Source organism: Neofelis nebulosa, chromosome 16 (genome assembly GCF_028018385.1).
Source record: "Neofelis nebulosa isolate mNeoNeb1 chromosome 16, mNeoNeb1.pri, whole genome shotgun sequence".
NCBI lineage: Eukaryota > Metazoa > Chordata > Mammalia > Carnivora > Felidae > Neofelis > Neofelis nebulosa.
The window spans coordinates 53,130,056-53,144,862 of record NC_080797.1 but is presented as its reverse complement, the minus strand read 5'-3'; positions in this window follow the sequence as shown (position 1 = coordinate 53,144,862).

Here is a 14,807-nt window from a genome sequence, read left to right as displayed (position 1 = left end):
TTGCCTCCTTACCAATTCACTTCTCCCAGCCCCTGTTTGGAGCACTAAAGGCCTCTCACATGTGTACCCTCACAGCAAATGATTAGTTATGGTGGGTTGTGTTGATGAAAGCCAGGATTCACCTATAAGAAGGATGTACTGAGTCGCGGTGTTGGCCAGCGTGCAATATGCCTGCAAGAAATGCAGAGGTTGGTAACAGCACAGCGTTGCCTCGTCTGTTCACATATCATTCAGGTTGCCCTATTTTAAAATAAATAGATCTTGTCCTGAGTATCATTCAGAGAGTGTAACAACTTCCCACTTTACGTTACTTCTTGCCTTTTCCAGACGCTGGAAAACGCGAGAGGCTCTGGTAGGATGACGGAGATATAAGTCGTTGAGGGAGAGCCAAGGCCTGTTGACCCATTATGATTAGATGGAACTCTGGAGAATCCCAACACTCTACAGGAGAACACTGAAAGCATTTGTTCTGTAGCTGTTGTCTAACTAAGGGGACTTAGCTCATCATAATTCGAGGTTACCCCAGAGCACCCTCATCCTTTCTTCTGGAGGTTGCGCCAAGGATGGCCCATGGGTCCAGCAGGCACCTACTCATTTCGGGCATTCCTTGTCCATGTTTGGGCCATTGAGCATGCAGCCAAGGAAATGGATGTGGCTGCCCCATGGCAGAGCTGTCTCTACCCCTTTGCTTCTTTCTCCCTAGCCACTTCCCTAGGGTCTTCTTTTTCTTGAAATCATCATCAGTGTGTATGTGCCAAGACACATGTGGGGATAGTAAAGTGGATAGTAAAATGACCGCACTTGGACAGCAAGTGAGCATGATTAGAATGGTCAGAATATTAGACTTTCTCATTTCTAAAGTCTATTGGTCGTGACCTGCACCCAATCATGATACCTGTGGTCCTGCGGGCCATCTGTGCCCCCAGATGGATGGTAAATCCAACACTGGTAAGTGCAAGGGCTGTCTCTAGGAGTGGTTGAGCTGCTTTGCTGAGCCCCACCTGCGAAGTGCCCAGGCCGGTGTGAAAATGTATCCCTGGGCACGGGTCGAGTGAGTGACAGCTCTATGGCTCCTAAGTCAAAACAGCAAAATTGGTAGATAAAGAAACATGGGAGGGCCACAGGAGGACCCAGGTTCCACATGTCCGGATATTCCTCTGGGACACAGGCTCTGAATGGCACCCAGAGACAAGGGTCTTTGTATACCGAAAAAAGGGTATTCATTGAAACGGAAATGCGAATGGCCAAAGTGATTCATTACTGAAGAGACGGGGACGCAGGTTATAATGAAGTGTCTAGAAGGACAATTTCCTGGCAAGGTCCTGCGTAAGGAGGAAGAACACCTGAGGCGAGAGAAAAACTCAAACTCTAAAGGGAAAACCTCTGGAAAGTCCAGTCTGCAATGGGTCTGCCTGTGTCCTTCTGCAACAGAGGGACAGCTTCTGGCCTTGGCTGTTTTTCCTGCCGTTCCCATCAGGAGACAGAGGCAGCAGGGATTCAGGGGTAGTGGGTCCATGCTCCAGGCTGTCGCTCAAGTGTTTGCAACCGTTTCTGTTATGCATTCGATGGTGACGGTCCACTGTCTGCACTGACCAAGTCCTGGAACATAGCTCTTATGCGTGGATTGTGTGCTCTTCAGAATCTGAGGCCAAGCAGTAAGTGCTCTCTGAGAGCAGGGCTATCTTTCCTGTGGGTTGTCAGAAAAAAATTTCCCTTGGTGGGCACGGAAGCAGCGTGAGAACTCACCATGCATGCCTGGGAGCTCACTGTGTGACTGACAGCCTCAGTGCCTCACCCGGGCTGCAAACCAAGTCCTAGTTAGCATATAGCATTGGCATGGGAATGGCTCTAAGGACAACGAAAGTTTCCTTTCAGATGAGAATGGGAGAAGGCTGAGAGGGAAATGTGTGGCGCCATTTGCCCTTGTCCCAGACGTGAGGTCAACTGCCTTCCCACACCCTTTGGCCCTAACTACACACAAATATCCTCTGTTGGGTACCTTCCCCTGACCTACATCTCATGTTGTCAATTTAGATCTGGAAGGCATGTTGTAAGGCTCCTAGGGACCATGTTATTGTGCTGTCACAAGAACTCATCCAGAATCCCCAATTAAAATCAGAGTGAATTGCTCTGAAACATGGGCCCTGATGTGCCCATGGAAGATTCTCATTTTAGAAAGGGTAAAAGGGGGCACGTGGATGACTCATTCCCCTAAACCTCAAGTCTTGGCTTCTGCTCAGGTCATGGTCTCCCAGTTCTCGAGTTCGGGTCCCTAGTCGGGCTTCGTGCTGAGAGCTCGAAGCCTGGAGCCTGCTTCAGAGTCTTTTCTTTTCTTTTCTTTTCTTTTTGTGTGTGTGTGTGTGTGTGTGTTTATTTTTTTATTTTGTTATTTTTTAATATATGAAATTTACTGTCAAATTGGTTTCCATACAACACCCAGTGCTCATCCCAAAAGGTGCCCTCCTCAATACCCATCAACCACCCTACCCTCCCTCCCACCCCCATTAACCCTCAGTTTGTTCTCAGTTTTTAACTGTCTCTTATGCTTTGGCTCTCTCCCACTCTAACCTCTTTTTTTTTTTTTCCTTCCCCTCCCCCATGGGTTTCTGTTACATTTCTCAGGATCCACCTAAGAGTGAAACCATATGGTATCTGTCTTCCTCTGTATGGCTTATTTCACTTAGCATCACACTCTCCAGTTCCATCCACGTTGCTACAAAAGGCCATATTTCATTTTTTCTCATTGCCACGTAGTATTCCATTGTGTATATAAACCACAAGTTCTTTTTTTTTTTTATTAAATTTTTTTTTTGCAACGTTTTTTATTTTTTTATTTTTGGGACAGAGAGAGACAGAGCATGAACGGGGGAGGGCCAGAGAGAGAGGGAGACACAGAATCGGAAACAGGCTCCAGGCTCTGAGCCATCAGCCCAGAGCCTGACGCGGGGCTCGAACTCACGGACCGCGAGATCGTGACCTGGCTGAAGTCGGACGCTTAACCAACTCCGCACCCAGGCGCCCCTAAACCACAAGTTCTTTATGCATTCATCAGTTGATGGACATTTAGGTTCTTTCCATACTTTGGCTATTGTTGAGAGTGCTGCTATAAACAATGGGTTACAAGTGCCCCTATGCATCAGTACTCCTGTATCCCTTGGATAAATTCCTAGCAGTGCTATTGCTGGGCCATAGGGTAGGTCTATTTTTAATTTTCTGAGGAACCTCCACACTGCTTTCCAGAGCGGCTGCACCAATTTGCATTCCCACCAACAGTGCAAGAGGGTTCCCGTTTCTCCACATCCTCTCCAGCATCTATAGTCTCCTGATTTCTTCATTTTGGCCACTCTGGCGTGAGGTGGTATCTGAGTGTGGTTTTGATTTGTGTTTCCCTGATAAGGAGCGACGTTGAACATCTTTTCATGTGCCTGTTGGCCATCCGGATGTCTTCTTTAGAGAAGTGTCTATTCATGTTTTCTGCCCATTTCTTCACTGGGTTATTTGTTTTTTGGGTGTGGAGTTTGATGAGTCTTTATATATTTTGGATACTAGCCCTTTATCCGATGTGTCATTTGCAAATATCTTTTCCCATTCCTTTGGTTGCCTTTTCGTTTTGTTGGTTGTTTCCTTTGCTGTGCAGAAGCTTTTTATCTTCATAAGGTCCCAGTAATTCACTTTTGCTTTTAATTCCCTTGCCTTTGGGGATGTGCCGAGTAAGAGATTGCTACGGCTGAGGTCAGAGAGGTCTTTTCCTGCTTTCTCCTCTAAGGTTTTGATGGTTTCCTGTCTCACATTCAGGTTCTTTATCCATTTTGAGTTTATTTTTGTGAATGGTGTGAGAAAGTGGTCTAGTTTCAACCTTCTGCATGTTGCTGTCCAGTTCTCCCAGCACCATTTGTTAAAGAGCCTATCTTTTTTCCATTGGATGTTCTTTCCTGCTTTGTCAAAGATGAGTTGGCCATACGTTTGTGGGTCTAGTTCTGGGGTTTCTATTCTATTCCATTGGTCTATGTGTCTGTGTTTATGCCAATACCATGCTGTCTTGATGATTTCAGCTTTGTAGTAGAGGCTAAAGTCTGGGATTGGGATGCCTCCTGCTTTGGTCTTCTTCTTCAAAATTACTTTGGCTCTTCGGGGCCTTTTGTGGTTCCATATGAATTTTAGGATTGCTTGTTCTAGTTTCGAGAAGAATGCTGGTGCAATTTTGATTGGGATTGCTTTGAATGTGTAGATCGCTTTGGGTAGTATTGACATTTTGACAATATTTATTCTTCCAATCCATGAGCAGGGAATGTCTTTCCATTTCTTTCTATCTTCTTCAATTACCTGCATAAGCTTTCTATAGTTTTCAGCATACAGATCTTTTACATCTTTGGTTAGATTTATCCCTAGGTATTTTATGCTTCTTGGTGCAATTGTGAATGGGATCCGTTTCTTTATTTGTCTTTCTGTTGCTTCATTGTTAGTGTATAAGAATGCAACTGATTTCTGTACAGTGATTTTGTATCCTGCAACTTTGCTGAATTCGTGTATCAGTTCTAGCAGACTTTTGGTGGAGTCTATCGGATTTTCCATGTATAATATCATGTCATCTGCAAAAAGCGAAAGCTTGACTTCATCTTTGCCAATTTTGGTGCCTTTGATTTCCTTTTGTTGTCTGATTGCTGATGCTAGAACTTCCAGCACTATGTTAAACAACAGCGGTGAGAGTGGGCATCCCTGTCGTGTTCCTGATCTCAGGGAAAAAGCTCTCAGTTTTTCCCCGTTGAGGATGATGTTAGCTGTGGGCTTTTCATAAATGGCTTTTATGATCTTTAAGTATGTTCCTTCTATCCCGACTTTCTCAAGGGTTTTTATTAAGAAAGGGTGCTGGATTTTCTCAAAGGCCTTTTCTGCATCGATTGACAGGATCATATGGTTCTTCTCTTTTTTTTGGTTAATGTGATGTATCACGTTGATCGATTTGCGAATGTTGAACCAGCCCTGCATGCCAGGAATGAATCCCACTTGATCATAGTGAATAATTCTTTTTATATGCTGTTGAATTCGATTTGCTAGTATCTTATTGAGAATTTTTGCATCCATATTTATCAGAGATATTGGCCTGTAGTTCTCTTTTTTTACTGGGTCTCTGTCTGGTTTAGGAATCAAAGTAATACTGGCTTCATAGAATGAGTCTGGAAGTTTTCCTTCCCTTTCTATTTCATGGAATAGCTTGAGAAGGATAGGTATTATCTCTGCTTTAAACGTCTGGTAGAACTCCCCTGGGAAGCCATCTGGTGCTGGACTCTTATTTGTTGGGAGATTTGTGATAACCGGTTCATTTTCTTCGCTGGTTATGGGTCTGTTCAAGCTTTCTATTTCCTCCTGATTGAGTTTTGGAAGAGTGAGGGTGTTTAGGAATTTGTCCATTTCTTCCAGGTTGTCCAATTTGTTGGCATATAATTTTTCATAGTATTCGCTGATAATTGTGTGTATCTCTGAGGGATTGGTTGTAATAATTCCATTTTCATTCATGATGTTATCTATTTGGGTCATCTCCCTTTTCTTTTTGAGAAGCCTGGCTAGAGGTTTGTGAATTTTGTTTATTTTTTCAAAAAACCGACTCTTGGTTTCGTTGATCTGCTCTACAGTTTTTTTAGATTCTATATTGTTTATATCTGCTCTGATCTTTATGATTTCTCTTCTTCTGCTGGGTTTAAGCTGCCTTTGCTGTTCTGCTTCTATTTCCTTTAGGTGTGCTGTTAGATTTTGTATTTGGGAGTTTTCTTGTTTCTTTTGATAGGCCTGGATTGCAATGTATTTTCCTCTCAGGACTGCCTTCGCTGCATCCCAAAGCGTTTGGATTGTTGTATTTTCATTTTCGTTTGTTTCCATATATTTTTTAATTTCTTCTCTAATTGCCTGGTTGACCCACTCCTTCGTTAGTAGGGTGTTCTTTCACCTCCATGCTTTTGGAGGTTTTCCAGACATTTTCCTGTGGTTGATTTCAAGCTTCATAGCATTGTGGTCTGAAAGTATGCATGGTATAATTTCAATTCTTGTAAACTTATGAAGGGCTGTTTTGTGACCCAGTAAATGATCTATCTTGGAGAATGTTCCATGTGCACTCGAGAAGAGTGTATATTCTGTTGCTTTGGGATGCAGAGTTCTAAATATATCTGTCAAGTCCATCTGATCGAATGTATCATTCAGGGCCCTTGTTTCTTTATTGACTGCGTGTCTAGATGATCGATCCATTTCTGTAAGTGGGGTGTTAAAGTCCCCTGCAGTGACCACATTCTTATCAATAAGGTTGCTTATGTTTCTGAGTAATTGTGTTATATATCTGGGGGCTACGGTATTTGGCGCATAGACACTTATAATTGTTAGCTCTTCCTGATGGATAGACCCTGTAATTATTATATAATGCCCTCCTTCATCTCTTGTTACAGCCTTTAATTGAAAGTCTAGTTTGTCTGATATAAGTATGGCTACTCCAGCTTTCTTGTGGCTTCCAGTAGCATGATAAATAGTTCTCCATCCCCTCACTCTCAATCTAAAGGTGTCCTCAGATCTAAAATGAGTCTCTTGTAGACAGCAAATAGATGGGTCTTGTTTTTTTATCCATTCTGATACCCTATGTCTTTTGGTTGGCGCATTTAATCCATTTACATTCAGTGTTATTCTAGAAAGATACGGGTTTAGAGTCATTGTGATGTCTGTATGTTCTATGCTTGTAGTGATGTCTCTGGTACTTTGTCTCACAGGATCCCCCTTAGGATCTCTTGTAGGGCTGGTTTTGTGGTGACAAATTCCTTCAGTTTTTGTTTGTTTGGGAAGACCTTTATCTCTCCTTCTATTCTAAATGCCAGACTTGCTGGATAAAGGATTCTCGGCTGCATATTTTTTCTGTTTAGCACACTGAAGATATCGTGCCAAGCCTTTCTGGCCTGCCAAGTTTCAAAGGAGAGATCAGTCACGAGTCGTATAGGTCTCCCTTTATATGTGAGGGCACGTTTATCCCTTGCTGCTTTCAGAATTTTCTCTTTATCCTTGTATTTTGCCAGTTTCACTATGATATGTCGTGCAGAAGATCGATTCAAGTTACGTCTGAAGGGAGTTCTCTGTGCCTCTTGGATTTCAATGCCTTTTTCCTTCCCCAGTTCAGGGAAGTTCTCAGCTATAATTTCTTCAAGTACCCCTTCAGCACCTTTCCCTCTCTCTTCGTCCTCTGGGATACCAATTATGCGTATATTATTTCTTTTTAGTGTATCACTTAGTTCTCTAATTTTCCCCTCATACTCCTGGATTTTTTTTATCTCTCTTTCAGCTTCCTCTTTCTCCATCACATTACCTTCTAGTTCACCTATTCTCTCCTCTGCCTCTTTAATCCGAGCCGTCATGGTTTCCATGTTGTTTTGCATTTCGTTTAAAGCGTTTTTCAGCTCCTCGTGACTGTTCCTTATTCCCTTGATCTCTGTGGCAAGAGATTCTCTGCTGTCCTGTATACTGTTTTCAAGCCCAGCGATTAATTTTATGACTAGTATTCTAAATTCACTTTCTGTTATATTATTTAAATCCTTTTTGATCAGTTCATTAGCTGTTGTTATTTCCTGGAGATCTTTCTGAGGGGAATTCTTCCGTTTGGTCATTTTGGATAGTCCCTGGAGTGGTGAGGACCCGCAGGGCACTTCCACCTTGCTGTGGTGTGTAACTGGAGTTGGTGGGCGGGGCCGCAGTCCGACCTGATGTCTGCCCCAGCCCACCGCTGGGGCCACAGTCAGACTGGTGTGTGCCTTGTCTTCCCCTCTCCTAGGGGCGGGATTCACTGTGGGGTGGCGTGGCACATCTGGGCTACTTGCACACTGCCAGGCTTGTGGTGCTGGGGATCTGGCGTATTAGCTGGGGTGGGTAGGAAAGGTGCACGGGGGCAGGAGGGGCAGGCTTAGCTCGCTTCTCCTTAGGTGATCCACTTCAGGAGGGGCCCTGTGGCAGTGGGAGGGAGTCAGATCCGCTGCCGGAGGTTTGGCTCTGCAGAAGCACAGAGTTGGGTGTTTGCGCTGAGCGAGCAAGTTCCCTGGCAAGAACTGGTTCCATTTGGGATTCTGGCTGGGGGATGGGTGGGGGAGATGGCGCTGGCGAGCGCCTTTGTTCCCCGCTAAGCTGAGCTCTGCCGTCCTGGGGCTCAACAGCTCTCCCTCCCTTTGTCCTCCAGCCTTCCCGCTTTCTGAGCAGAGCTGTTAACTTATGACCTCCCAGACGCTAAGTTGCGCTTGCTGTCGGAACACAGTCCTTCCGGCCCCTCCGCTTTTCCCAGCCAGACTCGGGGACTCTGCTTGGCCGGCGAGCCGCCGCTCCATCCCGGCTCCCTCCCGCCAGTCCTTGGAGCACGCACCGCCTCGCCGCCCGTCCTACCCTCTTCCGTGGGTCTCTCGTCTGTTCTTGGCTCCGGAGACTCCGTTCTGCTAACCCTCTGGCGGTTTTCTGGGTTCTTAAGGCAGGTGTAGGTGGAATCTAAGTGATCAGCAGGACGAGCGGTGAGTACAGCGTCCTCCTACGCCGCCATCTTCCGGAACTCCTGCTTCAGAGTCTTTGTCTTTCTCTCAGCCCTTTTCTGCTTGCAATGTCCCTCTCTCTCTCTCTTTATCTCACTCACTCTCTCAAAAGTGAAATAAATGTTTTAAACTGTTAAAAGACATGGGGCTACGGGGGCTCTTGGGTGACTCATTGGTTCAAAATTGCTTCATTGCTAAAGTCATGATCTTATGGTTTGCAAGCCCTCCCCCACCTCAGTTCTCTCCTGTGAGCAGGGAGACGCCTTGGGATCATCTGTCCCACTCTACCCCTCACTGCCTGCTCTCTCTGTCTCTGTCTCCCTCTCCTCTCTCTTCCTCTCTGTCTGTCCCTCTGTCTGAAAAGTAATAAAAAAACACAAAAGAGAGGACAATGGTGGAGTACGTACATAGAGACACAGTGTTCTTATGAGAGATGCAAATGGGATAATTCTGTGGATGAAATGGCTCCTACAATCTCCTGGCAAGCTGACTGTGTCAGGAATAAGAAACACCTATGGGCAAGTGCAAAGGGAAACCTCCACTCTTTGCAGTAGGAGTCTTGATGGCAAGATACCTTATTCTTACTCGGGAAAGAGAAGAAAAGCTTCGGGAGTTCACTCTTTTCCTTTTGTCCCCTGATCAAAGGAGAGAGGCAGCAGTGTTACCAGGGGCGTGGTGTTGTGTTCAAGTGTTGTGAACTGGCCTGTGGTGCAGTAGTTCTTGAATGGTGTCTTTCAGTGCTAACAAGGTCCTCGCAACTGGTGCCTACGGGGAGCCAACTGGTCTTCAGAGTGAAAGCATCCTTAACATGCAGGGAGGGAGACACGTTGGCTAACGAACATTTCTTTTCTCAGCCAGCCAGACACCAAGTACTCCCAGGAAGGCAATCTTTCCTGGGGGATATCAGAAACTGATTGCTCTTGGTTTAGCCCAGACAAGAGTCAGAGCTCAATAGGAATGCCTGGGCACTCCCTATGTGGGGGATGGCCTCCTTGGCCTTGCCTGGGACCCAGCACGTAATTGTCAATACAGCCAGGGAATTGGAATGGCTACACACACGGCCAAAGGCTTTCCTTTCAGCTGAGAATGAGATAAAGTTGAGAAGCAACTGTCCAGCTCCATGTGCCTCTTGTCCCAGAAGGAAGGATAGCTCCCTCCTGATCCCTCTGACCCTGTGTACACACATGCATTCCTGCTGGGCACCTTGAAACGCCCTGGGCTTATCTTTGCCAACAGGGTACTGAAAGGCAATTTCTTTTCTTTTCTTTTCTTTTCTTTTCTTTTCTTTTCTTTTCTTTTCTTTTCTTTTACGTTTTGAGTTCCATCCAAATTAGTTAGCCTCTAGTGCAACAATGATTTCAAGAGTAGATTCCTTAATACTTCTTACCCAGTTACCCACACCCCCTCCCACAACACCTCCAGGGACCCTCTGTGTGTTCTCCATATTTAAGAGTCTCTTATGTTTTGGCCCCCTCCCTCTTTGTACATTATTTGTGCCTCCCTTCCTTTATGTTCATCTGTTCTGTGTCTTAAAGGTCTCAGATGAGTGAAATCTCTTGATAGTTGTTTTTCTCTGACTACTGTCGCATACCATAAAACCCTCTAGTTCTATCAATGTAGGTGCAAAAGGCAAGATGACATTCTTTGTGACTGCTGAGCAACACTCCATTGTATATATCGACCACACCTTCTTTATCCATTCATTCATCGATGGACATTTGGGCTCTTTCCATACTTTGGCTGTTGATGACAGTGCTGTTAGTAAAGTTGGGGCGCATGTGCCCTTCCGAAACAGCCTTCCTGTCTCCCTTGCATAAATACCTAGTAGTGCAATTGCTGGGTCGTAGGGAGTTTCCATTTTTAATTTTTTGAGTAATGTCCAGAGTGGCTGTCCCGGTTGCATTCCCACCAGCAATGCAAAGAGATCCTGTTTCTCCACAGCCTCGCCAACCTCAGATGTTGCCTCCGTTGTCAATGTTGGTCTTTCTGGCAGGTATAAGGTGGTATCCCGTTGTGGTTTTGATGTGTAATTCCCTGATGATGAGTGATGTTGAGCATTTTTTTCATGTGTCGGGTGGCCATCTGCAAGTCTTCTTTGGAGCAGTGTCTCTTCATGTCTGTGGCTTATTTCTTCACTGGAGTGTTTGTTTATGGGGTGTCGACTTTGATAAGTTCTTTCTAGATTTTGGATACGAACCCTTTATCTGATATGTAATTGGCACATAGCTTCTCCCATTCTCTCGGTCGCCCTTTAGTATTGAGGACTGTTTCCTTCGCTGTGCAGAAGCGTGTTATTTTGATGAGGCCCCGATAGTGCATTTTCCCTTTTGCCTCCTGAAAGGCAATTTTTCATCATATTCTGTGGCCCAGCATATCCTAGAGTGACAAGAACGGGGCCAGAACACCTAGATAAACGTAGAGGAAATGGCTCTGGGACAGTGTGCCTGAATGGACAACAGGGACAACTGAGTTTGGAAAAGAGCAGCAGGGTGGGGGAAAATACACAGAAGGCCAAATTTCTTTATGAACCAAAGAGAATGGCATATAGCAAAAAAAAAATGAAGCGACTAGCAGAATCTCCTGGGAAGATAGTTGTCTCAGCAGTAAGAACACTGTGGGGGCTACAACAAAGGAGACCTCCTGCGTTGTTCCTTCAAAAGGAGATGGAAAGTTTCTGGCATTGGACTTTTCTTTTTCTTTTTCTTTTTGCACTCTCCTCTGAGACAGTCATCCTATGCATTTAGCAGCTTATAGGTTGTGGCTGACCCTCAAGTGTTTGGAAAGTGCCTCTGTTGTACTCGTGCTTGCATGGGCTCTTCCTGCACATTCTGCAGGGCCTGAAGGATTCTGCAAATGGGTGAACTGTCTACTCTTCAGAACGCGGGCATCTGTAGAAGATAGTGTTTCAATTCTGCCATTCCCATGCCAACTTGTCTTCAATATGTGTCTGTGCGGGTGTGGGGGGTTAGGGGGTATAGGGGAGGTCAGTGGATCCTTCTGTGTAGCAGATGCAGAATGCTTTCAGACAGCATTGGAACAACATGGGAACTTTCCACCAATCCCTGGTTTTCCACTGAGTTATTGACAGGCCCATTGTGCCTAGTGGAACCAGCATATAAATAGATGAACCACAAGGGATGGGCACATGGATGGCTCAGTCGGTTAAGTGGCTGAGTCGTTATTTCAGCTCAGGTCATGATTTCATCCTTGTGAGCCCATGCCCCGCATCAGGCTTTGTGCTCACAGCATGGAGCCTGCTTCGTGTCGGGTGTCTCCCTCTTTCTGTCCCTACCCCACACCTGCTAGCTCTCTCTCTCTCTCTGTCTCTCTCTCTCTCTCTCTCATTCTCACTCAAAAATGAAAAATGTTTGAAATCAGGATTCACAAAGGAAAGCAAACCAGTGACAGAATGGGAATGGACACATGGAAGGCCAAAGTTCCTCCTGAACTATGAGAACGAGAGCAAGCAAAGAATAGAGTGACTAGTAGAATCTATGTGAAGCTGCCTGTCCTCAGAATAGGAAGCACCTCTGCAGCGGGGAAGGGGGAATAAAACCCCTGTTTTTACCTGGAAGCCCAGTCCAGAGGAAATCTCCTTCTGGAATTCAAATGAGAACGGGATACAACTGAAAAAGTACCGTAAGGCTCACAGTTTCTTTGTTGCCGAAGTAAGACTTGTTTTCTAACTCCTCTGGGCTCGCATAGAGGCCAACATTCTGTGCTGGCCCCCTCCACTGCGCTAGGTTTCCTGATGTTCGCATGGTTCTCAAACACACGAGATGAGAGGCCCCGTAGCCCAAAGTATCCCAGAATCCAGAGAACTTGACCCAAACCCTCACCTAAAATGTGAAAGAATTGGTACTAAAATCTGGCCCCAAATGCCTACCAGCTGAAATGTACTTTGAGAAAAGACCAGAAATGGACCTGGATACACAGAGGCCCAACGATCTTTCTTACCCAGTAGACAAGGAAAAAGCAAAGGATAAAGCGACGAGCATAACCTCAAATGTAAGACACTCCAACGAGTTGCACCCAGACAAATGTCCCCTCACTAAACCTGATGCCCCAGCTGCAAGCAGTGTTTATCTAGGAGGTTGGTAAGCCCGGAATTCTTCTGTCCATTGCCTTTTCTCCTGCCCTGTCCATCAAGTATAGATGGACTCTACAGTATTCCTTCAGTGATTGAAGGTCTGCTTGTAGACCTTCAAGTGTTTGGAACCTGGCTCTGGTGCAGGTAAAGCATCTGTAATGTAGAGCCTTGGTCTCCCTTGGAGCCATTGCCACCAATTTGTTATTTTCCAAACCTTGGGACACTTTGCGGGATGCCTGGGCTTTCACTGCCTTCACCCAAGCCGAGCCCAAAGGTTGGCTCTAAGCTCTCGCTCTGGTCCTGTGCTATGGGAGAGCAAACAGTAACTTCCAGTGTAAGGAGGGATGTCCCTCTTGTCTATCCCTGAGTGCTTGGTGCTTGGCCAGCCCTGGGTAAGGGCAGTGAAGGGTGGACCTCCCTTCATTTGGACTCAGAGATGGTTCCCCTTGGCACAATATGCTTCTGGACCTGGGCAGCACAGAAGGGGCACCTTCAACGACCACTGCATCAGGTCCAGGTTCCAAACACGTGCCAAACATCTAGCAGCAGAACCCCTTGCCTCTGCATCAATGGTGCATCTCTTTCCTGATGGGAAGGACAGGACAAACCAGCAAATCCCTTTCTGCCTCTCTTTCTGAAGGAAGAAAACACACCTCCTGCAGAACTGCATGCTCAGGTGTAGATAGTGGAGGTTTCCTTTTACCACACCCTCACGGGTTTCTTCCTGCTCACACTGTCAGCCTGCCAGGCGATAGCAGGAGGCCATGAATTCTAACCCTACCCATTCACTTCTGTAATGATAAGCTTTGGTCCTCGGGATGTCAACTTGCATGTTATTGCTCTTGTGTTCAAACTAGGATTTGTCTGAGGGCCATTCTGAGTCAGAGCCTCAGAAATGTACTCTGAACTACATGTTTGCAGGATCCATGGGTCTGAGTCAGGTACACAGTCCAGGTCCAAAAATTGGTGTGGGGTAGCCAGTGAGTTCTTGAGCCAACTGACCACGATCAGTGTCTGGTATCCCAGACGGTAGCCCGACTGTCCCCGGGGCCATGGTGCTTAGTCAGCTAGAGACATGGCAGGGAAGGGTAGCCAGCTGGTCACCCTCTCCTGGCTACCAGAGGTGCCTTCCTCTTGCTGAGTAGATGGCTCATGCATGTGCACTCTGCCTAAGCCACTGGATGGTGCCCAAAGGGACGTTGTAGTAAATGTTGGAGCCAGGCCAGGTTCTAACCAGTTGATCATCAGCCTGGGGCCCCAAACAGCCACAGCTGAATCACTGCTGCCACTTTCCTCTGAAGGAAAGGGCAAGAAACAGACCCAGGTCCAGGGAATTGCCTCTCTTTCTAAAGGAGGAAGGCAGGCCCCTTTTTCACAGAGCTCCCGGGGATAACCAGTAAAGGGCCGCTTCACCAAAGCCCACAGGTGTTGCTTACCCTGAGACAGCCAGCTTGCCAGCCTTTTGCTGCAGTCACTGCATTACCACCACAGCCCTTTCTGATTCCTACTTAAGACCTCTGGCTCTCCGTGAATCTATTTTCACCACTTTGCTCTAGTTTCAAAGTGGTTCCTCGCTGGGTGCATTCCATGTTCCATGTTTTCAGAGGCTGGTCCCTGGTGTTCAGCTGGGTATCCTAGTCCCATTTTTGTGACCGTGTCTAGGTTAGGTCACAGGGTCGCTGGCAAGTTGCTGTCAAAACCATGCAGTCATTCAGGGGCCTAGGCCATTGGAAAGGCCCAGATTAGAACATTGGCAATTTTTCTGGTCCAGAGGATTGAAAGGGGGCTCTCCACCTACTGTGTGGAGGGAACACGAAGCTACACAGCCCCTTTCCAGATTGACCCCATTCCTATTGAAATATTGAAAAATGAGGCCCTGGTTATGGCCACTCCCTTCCCAATGCTCTATGTCTAACTATGTCCCCGTGTAGATTTAGGAGACTTTGGAGCTGTGACTCACCAAACCCACACCCAGATATTGATTTTCACAACACCCTATGCGTGTTGGACATGGTCCCCAAGCAAGGCAAGCCAGCCCCTGCTAATGGCTGTACTTGCACTGACTCAGACTTGGGTTTACATTCCTTCTGGGGCACAGAGGGGCCAGTGGGACCCTGGGGGCATAGGTGGTGGGTGCAGGTCCCCAGCACAAGGAGGTTCCTGGGACAGGTGCCAAGGCATGA